Source organism: Delphinus delphis, chromosome 10, assembly GCF_949987515.2.
Source record: "Delphinus delphis chromosome 10, mDelDel1.2, whole genome shotgun sequence".
Taxonomy (NCBI): domain Eukaryota; kingdom Metazoa; phylum Chordata; class Mammalia; order Artiodactyla; family Delphinidae; genus Delphinus; species Delphinus delphis.
This window is the reverse complement of record NC_082692.2, coordinates 56187102-56193939: the sequence shown is the minus strand read 5'-3', so window position 1 is coordinate 56193939 and position 6838 is coordinate 56187102. Positions and strand designations below refer to the sequence as shown.

Below are 6838 nucleotides of genomic sequence, written 5' to 3'. Positions count from 1 at the left end.
TTCCCTTCTGAGAGTCCCTGATCCCCGACCTCCAGAAGGCCAGGCCACCCCAGCAAACTTTAGGAGGAAGCAGCACCAAGGCTGGTTCGGGGGGGTCGGCAGTCTGGCTCTGCGAGACCCAGGTCACTTCAGAAGGTGGGGGAAGGTGGCCAGGGCTCCCTCCTGCATCTCTGCTGCCCTCCCCACCCCAATTCGGGCTCGCTGCCCGGCACAGCCCTCCCCAGGGAGCCCTGATACCCATCGTGGGAGAGGCCAGTCCAGCCCTTGCAGGGAACACGCCGCTTCCACGCCTAGGCTGCCCCCTCCTTTCCTTCCTGATTGTGGGGTGGGGGAAGAGCTGGAAAACAGAGCCTTCCAGAACCTCCAGGGGCACGGCCATCCTTAACTTAGACCACAGGCCTCAGTCCCAGCCATGGTGCAGCCGGTGTGGATGCCCCTTCCAGTGCGGGAACACTGCTAAAAGCTGCCACTGGGGGCTACCCTGGTGGCGCGGTGGTTAAGAATCCGTCTGCAATGCAGGGGACACGGGTTAGATCCCTGGTCCGGGAAGATCCTACATGCTGCGGAGCAACTAAGCCCGTGCGCCACGACTACTGAAGCCCACGCACCTAGAGCCCATGCTCTGCAACAAGAGAAGCCACCGCAGTGAGAAGCCCGCACACCGCAACGAAGAGTAGCCCCTGCTCGCCGCAACTAGAGAAAGCCCGTGCACAGCAAAGAAGACCCAACGCAGCCAAAAATAAATGAATAAATAATTAATTTTAAAAAATCCCTTAAAAAAAAAAAAGCTGCCATTGGTCCCAAGACCCTTTCCCCATGTCCAGTCCTCACCCCCACTGCTCTCTGTCACAGGGTGAGGGGATTCCAGGAAATCTGGGTCCAGCTGTGCCCAGGAGGACCTACTGCCGGTGTGTGACTGTGTTTAACAGATAGAGTTACTGGGTCCCTGTGTGTGAAGGGAGGCCCGTGTCACAAGGCACTTGGCCAGCCCCTGTGTGTGTCTGTGTGTCTGACCTCGTGTGTGGGAGAATGCCTTTTTGAGCCTCTGTTCCTTTCTGTGACTGTGCGTGTGTGCCTGTGAGGTGCCTGTGTTTGGTTCCACCTCTTTGCCTGTGCACACCTGTTTCCCGACTCCTTTTGTCTGGGCCCCAGCAAAATCACATGCAGTCACTTCTCCCCACCTCATCTCATTTTCTCTCTCAGTCCACCCTGGTTGGTCTTTGTTCTTCATTCCCTGGAAATGGCCCTTTCCTAGTCCCCAGAGCCCAAAAGCTGGGGGTTGGCTCCCTGTCTTCACCTTACCTTTCCCCTCCACCAACCAGGAACTCTGCTGACCAACCCTTCCTTTTGAAACCTCCCCCAGCCCAAGTTTTCTCCCCACCGCACCGGCCGCCTCCTTTGGGGCCTTTAAATGTCAGCAGGCACAAGCCTCCGCTCCTTCGCCGTCTCCTTTCTATTTTTTTCCCAAGTTCCAGTCCCCAGGCTGTAAACACCATGGAAACGCTCTCTTCTGACCCCAACTCCCACCCCTCCCGAACTCCCCCAGCCTCCATCTGTCTCCTTTATCTCGTCCCATCTGTCCTGGCACGTCTGCCCTCACACTTGACATCCACGTCAGGCCTCTCTCAGATCTACCTCCTCACAGCCTCCGGAAATGGCAGGAACATCCAGCTGCTCAGGCCCCAAACCTGGGAGCCATCCTGGGTTCCTATTCTCCCCTCACACCCAGCAGACTGGCCAGCGGCTGGTTCATCCGGGCCCCTGAGCCTGGCCAGCCCTCTCACAACTCCTGCCCTGCTCTGGAAAGCAGCCTCTCACACCAACTGGCAGCACGAACTCCTCTCTCGATCTCCCTGGTCCCTACATCCATCCTCCCGCCGTAGCCAGAGGGATCTTTCAACCATAAATCAGATCATGCCATCCCCCTGCTTCAAACTTTCCAGAAGCTTCCCTAAAATCAAATCCCCAGTTGCCTGTCCCTCTGGCTGCATCTCCTATCACTGTCCCCAGTTCTCACTACATTCCAGCTACAGGATTCTTGTGTCTCTTAAGACGCGGACCTCATTCTAGTGTCTGGACCTTTGCACTTGTTGTTTCCTTTGCCTGGAAGCCTCTCCCCTGCATCTTCCCATGGCTCCCTTTCCACATTCCTGACTCAACCAAAACGGCACCTCCCTCCGCCCTCGTTGTGGGCAGGACACCCCACCTGGCACAATGCAGCCTCAGCAGCTTAGTGCGGGGTGGGGGCACAAGGACCTCTCCAAGGCCCCTCCCCTTAGACTTCTCTGGGTCTCTAGGAAGTCTCTCATAACTGCCCTACTCCAGAGCCGCCCCACCCTGTAATCTGTGACCCGAGGCCCAAAGCGGTGGCAGTGGGCCCAGGGCCTGGCCTGGGGTCCAGATGAGCAGCATTGTTTTGTGTCTGGTGTGGACAACTCCACGGGATCAAGCCCTTGGCACAGAGAGAGGAAACTGAGGCCCAGAGCAGTGATCACAGGCAGCCAGTATGCTACAAGGACGAGAGAGTAACCGGCCTCTCCCTTCATCCTCCGGAGCAAGAATGGAGCTCTGTCAACCGCTCCTCCGGTTCGGCCACCCTCCCACGGATCCGGGCTTGGAGTCAGAAGGGGACTGAGCCTGGCTTGCCTCACCCAGCACCGACCTGGCCATGACCCTCTCGTACCACTGACCTCTTCCTGCCCCGGGACGCCGCGACCCGCCCCCACCCTCGCCCCGCAGGTTCCCAGGGTTCTCAGCGCTACTCTGTTCCTCCCCGCCCCCCACCCCCCCACCAGCTTATCTCCGAAGGCCCAGCCCCCTCGGCATCAATGTTGACAAAGGCGTCGGAGAGCCTGGGGTGGGCGGGGCAGGCGCTGGATGCCAGCCCCGCCTCAGGCCCCGCCCCTGCAGGCCCCGCCCCCACGTTACCTGCGCTCTGGTTCCCACCTCGGCGTCCTGGTGTCCCAGGTTTCGTCCGAGTCCCTCCCAGACAGGTGCAGGATGTTGCCTCTCGTGGAGACCGGGTCCCAGGTGGCGGGGGGGGGGGCGCCCCTCCGGAGCGCGGACAGGACCTGGGCCGGGGACGGGGCTGCCCGACCAGTGTCCTGAATCCCACGGCCTGGAAACGTCCGGTCCTACGCCCTTGAGGAGAGCGGCCTTGGGCCCGCGTGGGTCCCCTCCCGCCCCCCACCTGGCTGCAGGCCGCGGAGGAGCAGTGACACAGTCACCGGGGCGCGCACGGTCCGAGAGCGACTGCCCCGAGGGCGCCATGGGAACGGCCAGGGCCCGAGGAGATGGAGCCTGTCCTGTGCCTGCGGGGGCCACCACTCTAATGAGCCGTGTGGAGTGCCCGAGGCCGAGGCCGAGGTCCAGAGAACAGCCCTAGGTCTCTGCGAACGAGAAGGTGCCGATGCCTTGCGTCTCCGTGGCAGGGAATGCGTGGCCCTGCGCAGCCCCCGTGCACCCCCCCAATTAGACACAGCTGGGGCCAGGACGGTACCCTCCCTACCCCCTCCTCCCGCCAGGTGAGGTGTTCCCGGTGGCTTGAGCGATCCAGTGCTCCGATGTGAAGTGGGGGTAGCTACTCTGCTCCCCACCTCACTGTAAAAGCAGGGAGCTGTCAGGCAGCTGGGGCTCTTATTGGGACACCCGCCTCACCCCTGCCTTGGGAAAGACTCCCAGTGTCCATATGGTGTTTTCTGTGTACTTTTCTGAGTTTCCTGAATTTTCTGCAGTGAATACATAACACCTTTCAGGTAAAGCAATATATGTCATTCCCCCTAAGCCCTGCCCATAGCTCCTGTGCCATACCTGGAGGTGTCAGGCCTGGAAGAGTTTTGGGGGACTTTCTTTTCTTCCATAGCCAGAGTGGAGGTTCTCAGCCCAGGTTGCACCTTTGAATCATCTGGGCACGTAAAAATATGATGCCCACCCTTAGAGAGCTGGGCTGGCACGGGTCCTCTGAATAGGTGGGAAGGGAACAGGTCATCAAGAGGTCACTTGCTTGGGACCTGGCATACTGAGAGTTCACCTCCTGATGTTTTCTTGTTTGAGCACCTATATCACTTCTGTATTCCAGGACCCGCGTAGGAGGCTGGGGAGGAGTGGCTGGGGAAAGCCCACCTGGGAAGACAGTCTGCTGAGCTTATGGATAAGCGGCAGTCTGTGTAACCTGGGATGCTGGCGTGGCACACATCTCCTGTGCCAGGGCTGCCTGCGAATCAACAGGCTGCTCACGGCCCAGATTCACCACCTGGCATGGCCACTAGCCTGATCTCCAAGGAGAACACACTGGACCCTCAGGCCTTCGGGAGGAGGCTATGTGGGCTCTAGGTTCTCCACCCCACACCTCCCTTACAGCACCCTCTCCTAACCCAGTGATTCTCAGTTCTCGCTGCCCATTAGAAACCTGAGGGCCCTTAAAAATACAGATCCTCAAGTCCACCCCAGACCATTTAAACCCAGCTTCAGGGGCAGTGACAGTTCTCAACCAGTTGTTTGCTTGTATGCAGAGGTGGGGCCTGGGGGCAATGCCAGAGAAGCCAAGGGGAGGGAGAGGGCTAGGGAGCTGAGCAAAGGAGAGACAGAGGGACAGAGAGGGACACAGCCTAGGAATCCAGACCAGGGAGGAAGCTGGGGTGACTGCTCTGGCTGGCCAGGAGCTCTATTGCAGAGAGGGCACCTAGGGGCATGGCACAGACTAACTAGGGGGTGGGGGGGTTTGGGGTGTGTCTCTGGGTAAATATTAGGTTTCCTGGCCTGATATAACACTGTGCCCTGTGTTGTTTGGGATGAATATACATGCCTGGCAGAACCCTGTATCCCTCTGACAGACAAAATAGACTGCAGAGCATTGTCTCACTGGCCTCTGTTTTCTCATCCACAAAATGGGGATAAGACCTATCTGCTGAGATTGTTGACCCTGGTGTTTTCTGTTATCTGAATTAGGTATCATTATGAAGAAACAGTCCTTAGAGTGGCGAGACTGTGCCCAAGGCTCTGCCGGGACTTCCTAGCAGAGGAGCAGGGCGGGGAACTTGTCACCCCTTACCTTCTCATACAGAGGGGCTGGCTGAGGGCAATGTTTCTGGATGTCCCAGTGCAAGAAAACTGTTTTGGATATCCTTACGCTCTTCCTGGGTCCTTTGCCATGCTTCATCTGATAACCACAGCACCTCAGCCAGAGTATGCGAGGGCTATGGGTTTAGGTACCACACTCAATGCCTGTGGCTCTGAGGCTGTGGTTTCCTCAGGCTGCACTTGGAAGCCTGTTGGTAGGGCTGGCGTCCTTGGGGGAGGATGGTAAGCCAGACCGCTTCTGTCTGGGGAGATGAAGCCAGGGTCCTAACACTGGGCAGAGTGGTTTCCTAGCTCCCCTTGGAGTCAAGGTCCGTGGCTCCTGAGATCCTGCTCCCATTGGCCCCTGCTCTTCAGAAGCTGGGGCACCGGGAGACCCAAGGTGCCGGTGTGAGGCTGTGCAGCTGGGAGAGAACAGAGAACAGAGTGAGGAGAGGTGCTAAGAAGCAGTCCACCCACAAGAGAGCGCAGTTTCATGTATTTATTTTTGGCAGGAAGGAAATCATTGCAAATCTCTTGACTGACAATGCTCGGCCCTGGAAACGTGCACCTTCTACATGTAGTATTTCCCCAGTGATGCTGGACTGTTTACACATTCAAATGTCCAACAGAAATCCATGACTACCCAGACACCACCAGCATCTCCACCACTTGGGGGTGTGCGTGTGTGTGTTTGTCTGTAGAGAAGCTCCCTAGAGAATGGAACAGGAACAGATACCATCAAATTTACAGTAAAATAGGAACAGAGGCAGCCAGTTGATTTTGCACAGGTATATGCAAGCACGTCAAACCATCCACTCTTCTCGAACCCTGGCATGCCAACTGTCCATCACAGCACCTTTAAAAGCAGAGGCACAAACGTCACGAGTGTTTGACCATAGGGCTGTGTGGTTCTGGATTTTATAAGAAAGCCATCTTTAATACACAGGGTCATAAAAATGTTGCCAGGTTATAGACTTATACAGATTTCCTTTTTATACAAGTTCAAATGCTGCAACCATGACAAATCAGTGTCATTAGGGCATCCTCATGTCTCCAAAATCATCTCATCAAAATTGCACCACATCAAAGGAGTTTCCCCGTCAACCATCAGCTATGACACGTGGTGCTTCTCTTTAGGATACAGATGCATTGTTTACAAACAGCTAATGGGTGAAACCACGGACCAACACGTAGGATTCCAGAGCAATGGAAGACAGAGCAGTAACAACCTCAGGTGTGCCTGGGCACCTCCACTCAAGGCCCGGCCAGAGATGTGATAACATCACAGTCCACGAGCCACAGAATCCTGTTCCAGATCTTAATGTAAAAAATATTTTTCCAGGAGACTATATTTTAACCTGGTACCAAAAGGACCATGGAAACTCAAGAGGTCAGATTTCTCATTTGGCTGAAGAGTTGGGGGGTGTTTTGGTAACAATGGGAAGTATATGGCACAGAGAAATAGCTGATAGGTTTCATTAGGTTTTAAAGCCCACAATTTAATAAAAGGTAATAATTAAAAACAATACCCGTATTTACCTTAAAAAACATAAACCCCGAACATTCATCTCATTTCTTGGCCTTATGTTAGAATTCTATTGCTTCATTTACATGTAGATGATTAAAAATATATATATCGATATAGATATTTTGATTATGTACATAAAGCAGAATCAAGGGTTAAAATAAGAACGGAATTTTGGAGTGGGGTCAAATAAGGTGCACAGAATCCAGAATGCTCCGAGGGCCCGCTGCCCTCCTGAGACGTTCTGCGTCTGTG

At 55.4% G+C, this 6838-nt stretch overlaps 1 protein-coding gene across 1 annotated transcript in view; it reads right to left on the bottom strand.

The window, feature by feature from the left end:
- Positions 1 to 5543: 5543 nt before the first annotated feature.
- CTDSPL (CTD small phosphatase like) overlaps positions 5544 to 6838 on the bottom strand; it is a 126235-nt gene continuing 124940 nt past the window's right edge. Inside the window, 1 exon segment of the mRNA XM_069541143.1 lies at positions 5544 to 5914. The gene's annotated coding sequence lies outside the window, so the exon portion shown is untranslated.